This window comes from Mauremys reevesii, linkage group 8 (genome assembly GCF_016161935.1).
Source record: "Mauremys reevesii isolate NIE-2019 linkage group 8, ASM1616193v1, whole genome shotgun sequence".
In the NCBI taxonomy this organism is placed as follows: Eukaryota; Metazoa; Chordata; order Testudines; family Geoemydidae; genus Mauremys; species Mauremys reevesii.
The window spans coordinates 8,755,948-8,769,720 of NC_052630.1; the positions used below are offsets into that span (position 1 = coordinate 8,755,948).

Below are 13,773 nucleotides of genomic sequence, written 5' to 3' on the forward strand. Positions count from 1 at the left end.
ACATAACTATGGTGTTTGGGGCTTGAGTGGGGGAGCTGTGTGCACTATTAAATAACTGTTTTACTCTGACTCTAGCCGTGTGCACTATTAAATAACTGTTTTACTCTAATTTTTTTACTCTAACTGACCTGTGTGCCCTACACAGTCCACTGAAAGGCATTCAGAAAAAAACATATCAAAACCTCTGCAGTTTAAACATCAGTGTAATAATTAAAAGCTGTATCACCATTTCCTTTTAAGATTCTAGAGTGGCTTCTCCAGTATTGCTCTGCATATGAAAACTCTGACTGACTGTTTAAATTCCCTCACACAGTTTAATGAACTTCCTAGACAATCAAGATCTTCCTGTTTTGTTTTGAAAGAGCATCCTCTTTAGAAACAATAAACATCTTGAGTTAGTCTGCGTGGGAATCACATTTACACAAATACACTCAAAATATTCAGCTGTTATAGTAAATAGTTTGTGGTTTGCTCTCTGGAGCATTTCTAATTTTCTTTTTTTTTGCACAGATGTGTTGTGAAGATGAGCTAGATTGCACAATGTTTGATGATGGAAAATGCACGGAAGTGCTAAATTTTCTTTAAAACATTTATTCAATCATTATTGACTATAATCAACATTGACTGTAATCTCTTTAGAACAATATGGAAAGCGTACGGTATACAGAGCTGTCTGTACATTGTACACGGAAAGATAATTTTAACATTTGAGGTCAAAAGCTTCCATATGAGAGTATTTTAATCTTGTACAGAAATCAAAGTCTACCTAAACAGCATTGATTAAGATGAAATTACTTTTGTATAAAAAGCTGAAAGTTCCAGCATTTGGAAACACAATAGATTAAAAAATGTATTCTGGGATTTTCCCAACATACTGGACATGAAAACTATCACAGTCTGGCTCCCAGCATTATTCCTTACTCATGAGACAAAAATGGTGGTATTTTTTCCTTTTGATGTTAAGCCTTAAAATTATGCATAATAGCCTATAAAATATTTGACTCATGGATCTTTTAAACGCATTAGTGCAATTGTAGTAACTTTAATTTATTTGCTAGTGGTTAGGTACGTGAACGGCCTTTATGCTCCATGTCTGGACTGATTGTCTTGCAACCAAACTAGATTCGTTGAGAAATAAATCAGGGTTATTTCAGCCTGTATCAGAATGTCAGGGAAAGTCTGAAAGAAAGGCCTTTTATTTTTCTCATACACATTTTGGCACAAAGGAGGGAAAATTAACTTTATTCCCTTGGTGTTCCCAACTAACAATAGCTGACCTGATGCTCTTCATCTCTGTTCTGTGCATTCCTACTCTTGACAAGGCAAATTATTGCTTTGGGACTGAAGCTGGCCAAGTCAGTGGGGCTCTGGGTGCACACTGCTTACTGCAGGATCGAGGTCTTGAGCCACAAAATTTAACCAGAGTACTTGCAATCAGGAGGGTACGGATGCCTGCTGATTTAAGTGCTAAGCACCGAAAAATCCTTTTAAGTACAGAAGACAAGTGAAATCCAAGAATCTCCTCTCTTTTTTTGTTGCATGGGTGAGCCACCACTCTGTTAAAGGGCCTATGGATTTGTTGGTGAAATACTTGTTGCAATCAGAGTAGAGTAATTTGTAAGGAAAAAGGAAGAAGACAAGCTTTTGTGAGGCAACTGGTGATACACAGTTACTTTGAAACTGCTACCAATCCTGACTCCCATCAATCAGTACAATAATATTTGTACCTGCGTAGTACTCTTCCTCCAGAGAGATGAGTGCTTCGTTAAGTTGGTGAGGGTGACCACGTTTCCCCTTACATAAAACTGAAGATGTTTCAGTTTGTCCAAAATTCAGCTGACAGCTATTTTTATTTATCGTAGCAGCCTTTCCTCCAATATTCTTTGCTGAGGAATATTGAATTCCTCTCTGACCCCTAGTTAAATACTCTGATCCCAACAGTGCTGATCACCTGCAACTGTCATTGAAGTCATCTGGAACTGCAGGGATATGTCCAGGGCCGGCTCCGGGGTTTTAAGCCATGATCGTGATTGGCGGCAGCTCCACCGCACCGTTTTCTTCTTCGGCGGCAGGTCCTTCCCTCCGAGAGGGACCGAGGGACCCGCCACCAAAGAACCCGACATGCTGCCCCTTCCCCTTGGCCGCCCCAAGCACCTGCTTGCTGAGATGGTGCCTGGAGCCGACCCTGGATATGTCACATTGTTAGAAAGCTAAGGCCAAAATCTGTACTCAGATCTGGCCTTTCTGCACCAGTCAGGAGGTGCAAAGGGGCCAGAAACTGACTGCCACTGGCGAATAGAGGATTCCCATGTAGGAGGGGAGTTGCTGGCTGGTGCGGGTGTGCTGGGTCTTGCCAGTCCCCCTAGTCCTTGGCATAGGTGATTGGAGTTGGGGGACTGAACTAGGGCAATCCTCCACTTCTACAGGGTCAATTAAGGACCCTTGGTCAGTGGTGCAAGTTAGAGTTGCCTGGAAGCTGCTCCAACTCTCATTGGGGCCAACAAGCCAGAACCGAGTGGAACTCAGTCACAGGAGAGAATCAAGTTCATAGGCTTAATTTCACCCTCTCCAGACCAGAACATAGGCTAACGTAAGGTGATCCTTCCTTTTATTTGGATCCGTATTTGGTTTTAAAGCAATACTTGTGCTAGCTTTTGTAACTTTATTTGCTATGTTTGGTATATGTTTGTGTTTCAGGTAACTCTCTTCTTTGCAGCTTATACAAAGAGAGCTTTTCTTGCTGTCCTCTATGCCTTCATTATCAGACTGGGATGCTGTTGCTTGATTCAAAACACTTCTTAAGGGAAATGGGGCAGGCTAGGGAAAAAGAACAATTCAGCCACATATAAAGATGTGAGCTGGAAAAACAATCTCCTGAAGAAAGGGGTTAACCATGAAAAAACCATCAAGTTAAATGAGACTCAAAGCTAATTTGACCCTTGTCTTAGATATCATAAAGTCACATGCAAGAGCCTCAAATAAGGGTTGAATGGTGGGATAGGCCACAAGTTAAGCACTAATTGTGCTTTGTTGACCAAATGGCTGATATTTTTCTAAAATATTTTCATAGGACTTAATTACTTTTGTTTTTTTTTAAAAATAACTTGGCTTTTTTTACGTGATCAGCTCTCAGTACTGATTTTAAAAAAAAACTTTAAAAAATGGTAGGAATGAGTGACTCTAATTATATTGTTCTGGGAGTGGGGGGTCAATAGAATTATTAATAAATAGAAGGACCCCAGCAAGATTTCAGTTGACTTTGTTCTGAAATAGAAAGTAGAGAGTTGATCCACTGAGAGACTCTTTTGTTATTTTCCATAGAGGTATCATTGGCCACCAGAGGGAGCCCATATTATTTCATGAATGCCATAGAAACAAAATGAGAATGACAAGGAAAAGTAGCTCATGAAAAACCTTGGCTCAAGTCTATGATGCTAAAATCAGGTGCATTCCTTAGCTCCCTGCAAGGTCTGTGTGTTTGCAGAACTTGTGAAAATCTAACTTAATATAAATTGTGTTTTCATTTTTTCAACAACAACAAAAATTGCCTAAATGTTTGGGCTAGAAGTTTCTCCATAACTTGTTCAGCTCCATGACCTTAGTGTGAGAAGGTGGTTGCAAAAGTTAGTGTTTGGTACCCTCGGAGTGGTACTCCTCACAGGCCAAGTTCAGTGCTGTGTGAATAGTAACGGTAGTGCTTGTTTTCTATCTTGGCTTTGTGTCGCTACTATGACCTTTCATTTTTGTGTCTCCAACTACTCTGTGGCTTTGGATACACCTGTTTGTATTCAGACCAGAACTAGTAACAACAACCTCCTTACGTCAACTCCCTGTGAAGCACCACCTCAGTTTGAAGATTTACTGGCATTTCTGACTCATGCCCGTTATAATTTGCAGAGGCCTTTAACTCCTGTGTGCCAGTTTTTCTTTTTCTAGCTTGATCCTCATGTGGCCTGTATTAGATAAACCTCAGCAGGTGCAAGAACACTTGCTTAAAAGGCACTCAAGTGTTGGAACTCCTAATAGCTTTTCAACTGATGGGCCTTTGGAGACAGATAAAAGCAAAATGAAAACCCTCTGCTTTGCTCACTAACAGTTGTGAAACCTGTGGCTGATTTTTTTTTATTTTTTATTTTTATTAGAGGCTTTTTATTGTATTTTCATCCACAGTGCTTTGAAATATTTTGCCTGAAAGGCCCCTTATAAATGTAATACTGTATTTGCCTTATGAGAAGTTTTTCTGCACCCTTCCAATCGGTGGTAAAGGAGCCCTAGGAGCTTGAGATGTTAGATCATCTTAGAACCAAGCGAGTACTTCCTTTTAAATGTGTGGATTTAAGAAACCCCCAAATGGTCACCTTGTATGTAGTTTTGACGGGGCCTTGAGTGCAGCAGGTGTAGAAGATGACAGCTGCTTTGCTGGCAGAAGTACAAAGCAGACATCTATGATATGTTGTTTCCGGTTACTGTCAGTAAAAGAAATGAAAGTTGGGCCGTGATGGAGGAAATTCCTGCAAGATTCCCCCTCAACAAGTTCTCCTCTGACTGCTCTCTTGGAGACGGGGAGGAGGGTGCCTTCCATGGACTAGGTTTGCTCCCAAATCTGGCAGATCCTCTGAGATCCATTGAAGGTCAGGGCCATTCACGAAGTGGCTTTTGTACACCACCTCATTTGCTATGTCTCTCAGCACACTTCCCCTGAACCTTTTCTCCCACACTTATCCAGAATGTCTGTGCAAGTTTCCCCCTGTTGGCGTGCTCCAATCTGTTGTGAATGGGCAGCCCTTGGTGTAAGAGAGTTGTCCTCACCACCTCAAAGCCTATCATTCTTTGACCTCTGAGACGAAGGTGCCTGTTTCACTGGTTTCTTTTGGTGTTGATGCTGCTCCATTAGTCACTGGATTGAGATCTCCAACTCATGCCCAACAGCCATCAAACAATGATGAGTTTTGGTGACTGTCTGATATGTATCAGCTTTGTTTTGATTCACTCATGCCTCTCCGCAGTGTAAGAAGAGCCTATCTATTATTCGTTCCACAGTCACACAACAGTTCTGTCATTGATACATTCAAACAGGCAGAAGTACAGAGAAAAAACCTTAAGTCAGAATTTCCTGATTTCTGTATGATAAAATTTTCTAATCTTCACCTTGAATTAATGTTGGATTTTTGTGTGTTTATAACAAACCGCATAAAACGTTCAGTGTAAGTGATTGGAACATCAAATTAATACATGACAAGTATTTCCTAATTATGTGTTGGCCACAAAAATAGCGGAATGGTGATTCCTACCTGCAGGAGAGCAGATGTTTTTAATTGTCTAGAAAGGGAACTGTGTGTACCTGGGAAAGGAGATTAGGTGAATTTTAATACACCTCTGCAGGCTTAGTGGCCCCATTCTATTTTTCCCTGTTGCAGAGCAATTTAATAGCCTGTACTTTCCCTTCAAACATTTCTGGGATTTTTCTAGGAGCCAAAGGAAGCCTGGCACTTAACTCTCACTGAATTCAGTGGGATTTCGGTGCCCAGTTCTCTCAGGCAACTTCAAAAATCCCAGCTATGATACCTAAGCCTGTTAGGGTATGTGGACAGTGCAGTAGAAGACCCACGGCTGTCCCATGTCAGCAGACTTGGGCTCCTGGGGCTTGGGCTGCAGGGCTATAAAATTGCAGTGTAGGCATTCAGGCTCATGCCTGAACATCTACATTGCAGTTTTATAGCCTCACAGCCTGAGTCTGCTGACTTGGGCCAGCCGTGGGTCTTCTATTGCAGTGTCGATATACCCGTAAAGGCTAGGATTTGGCTTATAGAACATATATCAGATTGTAAAACAGTTAAATGTACCAGTAGATCCTATGGCTCCCAGCTTGTTGAAATACCTGGCCAGTAAAATCATCATTTTTATTGTGAGTGGGATCCTCAAATATCTCTTGCTATCTGAGTCCTCTGGGTTGTCTTCCACACGTAAATATTTAAATGGAATTTCCCTAATTAGCAGAGTTCAAAGGTAATGGGGCTCATCTCATTTTTTAGTGTTGACCACTGACAGACTTTACCCAACAGGGGGCAAGATGATTACTGCTGAGTTTTCAGATTGAATTGATTTTAACTAGCAGGGTCTCTGTTTATCTATGTTCTGCAACACCAGGCTTCTAATATCTTTCCTGGGCTGTGTATATGAAAGATGTATCCTTGTGGATTTCAAAATCCTCATTTTTGATCACTTAAATGGACATAGTAAAAATAATGAATGGTGCATCAAATGGAAGAAAAATCTTTCATTTACCTTTAAAATTCATGGGGTCCTATACTCCTTTGTTGTCTTTTTGAGTACTGGTAAACTTGAATGTCTAAGACACTAAGATTTTTTTTCCATTCTGTGAGATTGATTTCTCTAGAGCAGAGTAATGATCCCTAACAAAACACAGTATTTGTTTTTATTAATTCCCCAGTTAGAAAAAAACACACAGATTATCCCCCAATAAATCTTGTTTTTAAAACTCCACTTTTTTTGTATTATTCCTCTCTACAGCAATTTCATCCTTGTCTTGGCATCTCCCTGTACCTCACCCTTTGTTTCAGCAAGGTTCATCTTCCCATTCCTCCTTTGCTCACTGGAGCGTTAGGCAAATCATAGTCATGTTAACTAGCAGGTTTTATTAAATCAGATATTTTTCCTGCACAGTAGCACTTAGGCCAAGATTTTCACAAATGGAGGCTTAACATTAAGCTCATATATAGGAGCTGCTGGGTGTGTGACATGTTTGAAAAATCAGGCCATCTGTTTAGAAGCCTACTCTCAGGCAAGCTATCTTTGATTTGATTTGATAACCTTGGCCCTGGTTAATATAACCCCATCACAGATCTGTTAGCAACTTCATGTAAGAAAGCAACATTTACAGCTCAAAAATGCTGCCAACAGTATTTCCAGTGGTGTCCCTCTGATGGCTGTGTCCAGACAGTGACCCCACTGCTCTCCCTAACTCCCTTTGGGTGGTGATGAAAGACCTCAAAGGACTTCTGGAGTGGTATCTGGGCACCACATGTGTGCTGCAATGTCTGACTTGGCTTTCCCATGACCTACCTGTAGTAATTAGTGATACCCTAAAACTTCTTTAAAAAGATTCTAATCTCCAAGGCCATGATCCACTCCCTCAGATGAAACAGGGACACTCTAGTGTTGCATTCTAAGATATACAAAGAGGGCTGGGCTGTTAACTCATTCAGTGCCAAATTGTCTGAGTTAGGTAGATACCATAAACGGTTGTAACCTCAGCTATGGAGCAACTGCTATTGCTCTCTGTAATGTTTGTAAGTGGCCTCCATCGCTGTAGCATCTGTGACCCTTGCTGCTAACAGGAATCCACTAATCATGGAAGCTTTCCCCACACAAGCAAGTGAATTAGTTAATGATGTTTGCTCTGTATCAGTGATGTGCCTGATCTGTACCCCAGAGTGATCTCGCCATTACTGCAGCCCCGGGGTCTCCGTGCTGCCTGCTGGGATTTCCCTCACTGCACTAATGTGATTCTTCCACCCGAGGGGTATCTTTGGCAGTGCCTGCTGCTGCTTTTACTGCTGCTTCACTCCTGTTCTGGGGGATCTGGTGGGGAGAGTGAGAGAGAACCACATTAAAGGGGCATGCAGAGGAAGATGATCTTTGGCTGGCAGAAGGAAAGAAATGCACCTTCCATCAAATGGGATAGTGACTGATTGAGAACTGAAAGGCTGCTCTCAGATAGGGGTCCCCCAAAATTCCTGCAATTGTTAGTTCAGTGAGGCATGTCCTCTGGATTCTAAAAAAAATCTGTCACTGTCTTCTAGTAATGATGTTAATGTCTCTTGTGGGCCTTTGAATAGGTTATGGGTGGGTGCTCTCTTCTGGTTGCTCAGTAACTGTGAGCGGGCTACAAATACTAGTTCCTGAGTGGTACTGACAGCCGGTGCGTGACCAAGGAAGGAATCAAAAAGTCATGTCGCCTTAGTTTTCAGCTCTCTTAAACACACCAAAATAAAACAATGGGCCTGAACCTGGTCCAGTTGAAGTCCCAGGGCAAAACTCCTGTTGATGTGAATTGGGAGCAGGACACAGTCCCAGAGTTTGCCAAATACGAAGGTCCAGAACAGTAGAGTAATAGCGGGCCCTTTCATAGTGTTATTCATCTCCAGAGCACTTTAACAAACATTAACTAATTAAAAACGATTACATCAATGGGAGAAGACTTCTAACATTTTTCTTAAGGCTCCCAAAGCTGTTTTGTGAGTAATGAAAACTATAAAAATAAACATGATGCCTATGGCCTGTATAAGAATCTGTATGTAACTTTATCTTTGTCTTGACGCATGAAATTAGTTAACTACACCTAGATACTCTTGATGTAGACCTCATCAGTTCTGGGTTTCCAAAGATTAGACTTATGAAACTAGACTGATGGTTTGGTTTTTTGTGTGTGTGTTGATTTGTCTAGGAATTTACCACTGGCTTCCCCTCAGTGTCCTTCCCCCTCTTATTTGAATTCTGTCTGAATGCTCCCCTGAATAAGTAGGAATTATTGAAAGTAGCTTACGTTTGGTTTGGCAACTACTGTATCTTTATGCCATCTCAGTGAGTCAATCATGCTATCATTTCTGATCAGTCCTGTGTGTATAATGGGATTAGAATGCGTTTAAATGTACTTTAGGTTGATCTTACCATGCATGCAGTGTTGAGAGAAGCAGTTTTTAGCACAAGCCCTGTGTGAAAATGATTTTGGCCTGTCAGCTACTTTTGGCAGCATTCCTGCAGTGATAGCTGTGCCATCAAGAAATGGCAGGCAGCTATTTAACAATTTGGGTTTTAGAACTGCACTGCATAATGAGCATCATCACCTTGTGCTTGGTGTGCCATACTAAGGGGTTAGGAGGAGGTGACTATGTCGACTCTACTGCAACAAGTCAACCTACGCTATGCAGTTCCAGCTACGTTATTCATATATGTAGCTGGAGTTGATGTACCTTAGGTCGAGTTACTGCAGGGTGTACACTGCAGGGGTCAATGGGAGAAACTCCCATTGACTTACCTTACTCTTCTCGTCGGGGTAGAGTACAGGAGTCGACTCTCTACAGCTATACAATTCGACAATGAGCAGAAAAAATGTTCCTCCGCCACTTCCTGATGGAAGTTTTCCACTGAAACATTCTTTTCCCAGCTTCTTTTGGTGTGAGAAGTGGGGCCCCTAGCATCTCCTGAGCATTGGAAACCAAGCTCGGGGCGGGGGGAGGAGCTCTGTACTGTGTAAGCCAACTTTCATTTGTTTGTGACTGCCCTGATTTTTTGTTTTATGAACAAAACTAGTGGAAGAGCAGGCACTTGAATTCATTCAAGGAGTTGGAGAAGTTTACCTGGGTGGTCAGGACTTATCCCTAAAAGCCACGATAGAAGACTCTCCTTTACCAAAGGCTTGAATGATCTGAGCTGAAGCCCTGCTTACTCAGTTTACGCTGAGAATCTTTATAGCCTGTCTGGAAACCCTGCTCCTTTGAGGGTCTGCAGTGGCCAGGGCTTTTTAACCCCTCTCATGATTTAATTTGAAGTCTAAAACAGACAGAAATGTGCTCTCTGACAGTCTATAAATAGAGCCATCAAGATACCCTTACCCAAGCAAGCAGTGGTCATTTCATCACTCCTGAAATGATCTAAAACGGCTGCTTGTGTCTGATACACCGAGCAATTGCCAACTTAACTCTGCCAGAAGGCCTTTGGGAAGAGAATGCATTTGCCCCTGATAAGCTCCACCACCCCTTTCATCTTGTGGCTTGCATGAGCATTCTTCCTTACTAGTTCATATGAAGCCAATCTGGCTAGGGAGGACAATATTTTCAACATCAGAAAGCTAATTCAAAGTGTTGAGGCATTATCTGGAGGGGTTGTCAGTTAAAGTGATTCTGAAGTGTTCAGAGAGGCAAGTTCAGCGGTATTGTGTACACACACACACACACGCTCTCTCTGCCTGGCACCAGGATGCCAGAAATGGCTGCAGAGGAGCCTGGTATTTCAACCTGGCAGTGGAAAAGTCACCTGTCATAGGCTGTGTGCTGGGTCTCATGTTGTGCCCTGACACGGCATACAATTGAAGTGACCTTTCCATGTGTGTACATTAAGGTAAGCTATTCTTTGAGTGACAGGTCCTGCTGGCAATAGAGTGCATGGAAAAGTACGAGAAGAGGATGGATTCCTCGCTCCCTTGATTGCTGATGTCCTAACTAAATATTTTGGTGACTCTCCAGTTGGTAACTCTTCAAGAGGGGCTAAAATGTAGCAACAATGTACTAGCTCAGAAAGTAGGTGAATTGCTGCTGCTGCCTCTACCAACCTATGAAGCTGTCATGAAGATCACAGAATGATAGAAATGTAGGTCTGGAGGGTACCTTGAGAGATCATGTGATCCAGTCCCTGCCTCCCCCAGCCATGGCACTGAGGCAGGCAGGGGCGGCTCCAGGCCCCAGCACGCCAAGCACATGCTTGGGGCAGCATGCCGCGGGGGGCGCTCTGCCGGTCGCCGGGAGGGCGGCAGGTGGCTCCGGTGGACCTCCCGCAGGCGTGCCTGCGGAGGGTCCTCTGGTCCCGTGGCTTCGGTGGAGCAGTGGACTCTCCGCAGGCACGTCTGCGGGAGGTCCACCGGAGCCGCATGACCGGCGACCGGCACAGCGCCCCCCGTGGAGGCGTGACGCCGTGCTTGGGGCGGCGAAATAGCTAGAGCCGCCCCTGGAGGCAGGGCCAAGTAAACTAGAACATCCTTGACAGGTGTTTGGGAATTCCAGAGCCTCTCTTGCTAACCTGTTCCAAGGCTTAACTACGGAGGGTTTTAAAAAAATTTGATCAGACCTAGTGTGACAAATGAGATGTGGACATGTCAGAATTATTTTCTAAAAACTCATGGTTTTCCCACAAGATGCAGTAATCTTCCCACCCCCACTAAATGTGACTACATAAAAAATCACAGAACCTTTCAACCAGGGGCACGTCTTATATATGCCGCTATAACCTATTTATATCTGCCATCCACTCCAGCATGGAGGAATCCAGCAAGCACAATAACTCACATTACTACATCCTTGCAAGTTACAATCAAACTGTTTCAATGACCTAATTAAACCTCCACCTGTTCTTATATGTTTGTCATAGTCAGTCTTTTCCCTGCATGAGATAGAAGCTATCCCTCAGCATTAGCATTTGGCAGCATACAGAAATATAATGTGCTTCTTTAATTTCATTCCGGCAGTAGATGAGTTTAGCTCCAGAAGTCCCTGCGTATGAACTGTTAAACGGGCTTTTGGAAATTCAAGGCTCACTATCAGTTTGAAGTCTCATCAGTTTTGAAAAATGAGTGGAAGGAGGTCTCAGGTGCTGAATTGGAGTTACTTGTACCAACTAATTAGATTGTAAGCCCTTGCAGGAGGGGGCTGTCTTATTATTTGTGTGCCTAGTGCGTAGCACAGTGGGACCTTGATCCCTTATTGGGCCCTCTAGATAGATGCTACCTCAAATAATAAATATTAAGAGGGAAAACATTTTCAGGCACAACTGTTTGTTTGGTTTGAAGTTGACAGAATCCCTTTCAGAACTAAAGTTTTCTTTAGAAGCTTAATTCCTGGAGATAGTGCGCTCGTATTTGCCTGATGATCACAAATATTCATTGCCATCTAGATGCTTAGGGCGAGACCCTGCAAAATGCCGGGCGCCCCGGCACCGTTCCAGCAGAGCATGGATTTTACTTGAAGCACTTGAGTATAGTCCCATTGAAGTCAATGAGACTACTTGGATGCTTAAGTGCTATGCTGGATCAGGGCCAGAGGACTCAGCATCTTGCCGGATCAAACCCTTGGAAGACAGATGTAAAGAAGTGAGGAGACACACAAAGCACTCTGTTGGTTTTATACAAGTAATACACGGCAGATGATCACCCAGACCATTTCCCTGGCAGTGGAGGGATTTTCCCCCATGCTACACTGCTGTATTGTCCTGTCCAATGTAGTTTTAGAAGACTCAATTAATGGACCTGCTGCTGCTCCCTCCCTCACATCCTTTGGGGGATCTTGTTCCTCAGTCTTGTATAACTTGCTGTCAATATATTTTTTTGTCTAAACATTAAGCCAAAAATTTCCGGAAACAGTAGCAAAAATTTCTGGTTCTTGCTCTGATATTTATGTTTGATGGTGGTTTTCTCTCTGCAGGGTAAGGGAATGAAGTTGTGGGATTGTTTCTCAGAAGCAGTGGGGTATGTTGCTGTTTAAAAAAGTCAATAATCATCCTCCTGATGCAAGTGTCAAAGTTGTAGACATAGCAGTTAATTGGTGGAATAAAATCTTTTTCTGACAGCTTCCCAAGGCACATTGGCCATGCTAAATTTTGGGTAAATCTTGTGGGTTAGGTGGTTGGTGTGTGTGTGTGTTTTTTTTGTTTTTGTTTTTTTTTATAAATGCTTTGCTAATATTCATGTGCTTCCCTTTTGTGCACAACATTTTAATACTTTTATTTTGAAGACACTAAAAAAAGCTTGGCTTTTGCTGAGCAGCAGCTGGCTCTTACATTAAAATATTAGAAAAATAGGCTGAAATAGTGACATGGATTAAAAAACCCAAAACCCTATGAGCCAAATCATTGTCTAGATGCAATTGAACAATATAGGCTACTCCTTTCATTATATCTTCCTTTGCTCCCAGTTGTGTAGTTCTTACTCACATAGGTAGCTTTCTTGAGTCAGTGAAACTGCAGGGAGTAAAGTTTATCAACCCACGTTTGTCAGGTAGAAGCTCTGCTAAATGTAGGTGAAATCTGTGTGCTATTACCTGGTAGATACCTTTCAGTAAAGAAATATTTGAAAACAAAATGACATATTTTCCACGCTAATTAACAAACAATGGGTAGAGATGCTTGTAGGGCCTGATACTTTGTTCCTTTCACACCCCAAACTCCCACTTACTTCATTGGGATTTCAGGATGCACAACAAATGTGGGATCTGGCCCATCTGATGCATAACTACCCAGACATGAGTTCTTGAGAGGGGAAAATGTGCTTTGTGATGTGGGGATGGAGTGGGGAATCTAAAGTCTACGCATGAGCCTGACTTAGATCTGATCACATCCGTCTGACAGACACCTTTCCGTTGTTTCAAACTATAGGCACAGCACAATTGGAAATAGACCCTTCAGGATTGCGATCTGTATGGGGTTTGGTTTTGTTTTTTTGTTTTTTATCACCAGTTTGTATTGTAATGAAGATGCCCAGGTGTGCCCCACAGATAATTGGAGGTGGGGAGTTCTCAGGTTTAGAGCATCACTTCTCTTAAGTGCTATAAAATAGCATCCTTTCCCACCCTCTCAGGCTACTTCATTTCTAAAATATGCCTTAGAGTCAATCATTAAAAAAATGAATAATTATACTATAATAATTATAATAAAGAATTCCCAACCATCTGTATATCTGTGGGCGGGCTTTTAAAAAAATAACTAGAACATGTCTACCAGCAAAGGATATACGTCCGGAAATGGTTATTTCCAGACAAACTTTATTTGGGTTTGTATTTTTCTCTCTGTACTGCCCTGTTTGTGCACAGTGACTACAAGTGCTCCCTAGCAGCACTCCAGGGCAGTCAAGATGGATTGCCCACATGCTGCGTAGGGAAGGATCTAGCCGGTTTGTGTGGCTTGGCTGATAAGAATGATTGAAGAGCCTGGGTGAGTTTGCTGCCCCTGGAGATGTTGAACAGATTCTCCTGGATTCAGACACTCTCT

The 13,773-nt window shown here is 42.5% G+C and overlaps 1 protein-coding gene across 5 annotated transcripts in view; it reads left to right on the forward strand.

Moving 5' to 3' along the window:
• The window catches only part of COL23A1 (collagen type XXIII alpha 1 chain), a 322,706-nt gene that overhangs the window by 14,511 nt on the left and 294,422 nt on the right, over positions 1-13,773 (forward strand). The window lies entirely within an intron of this gene.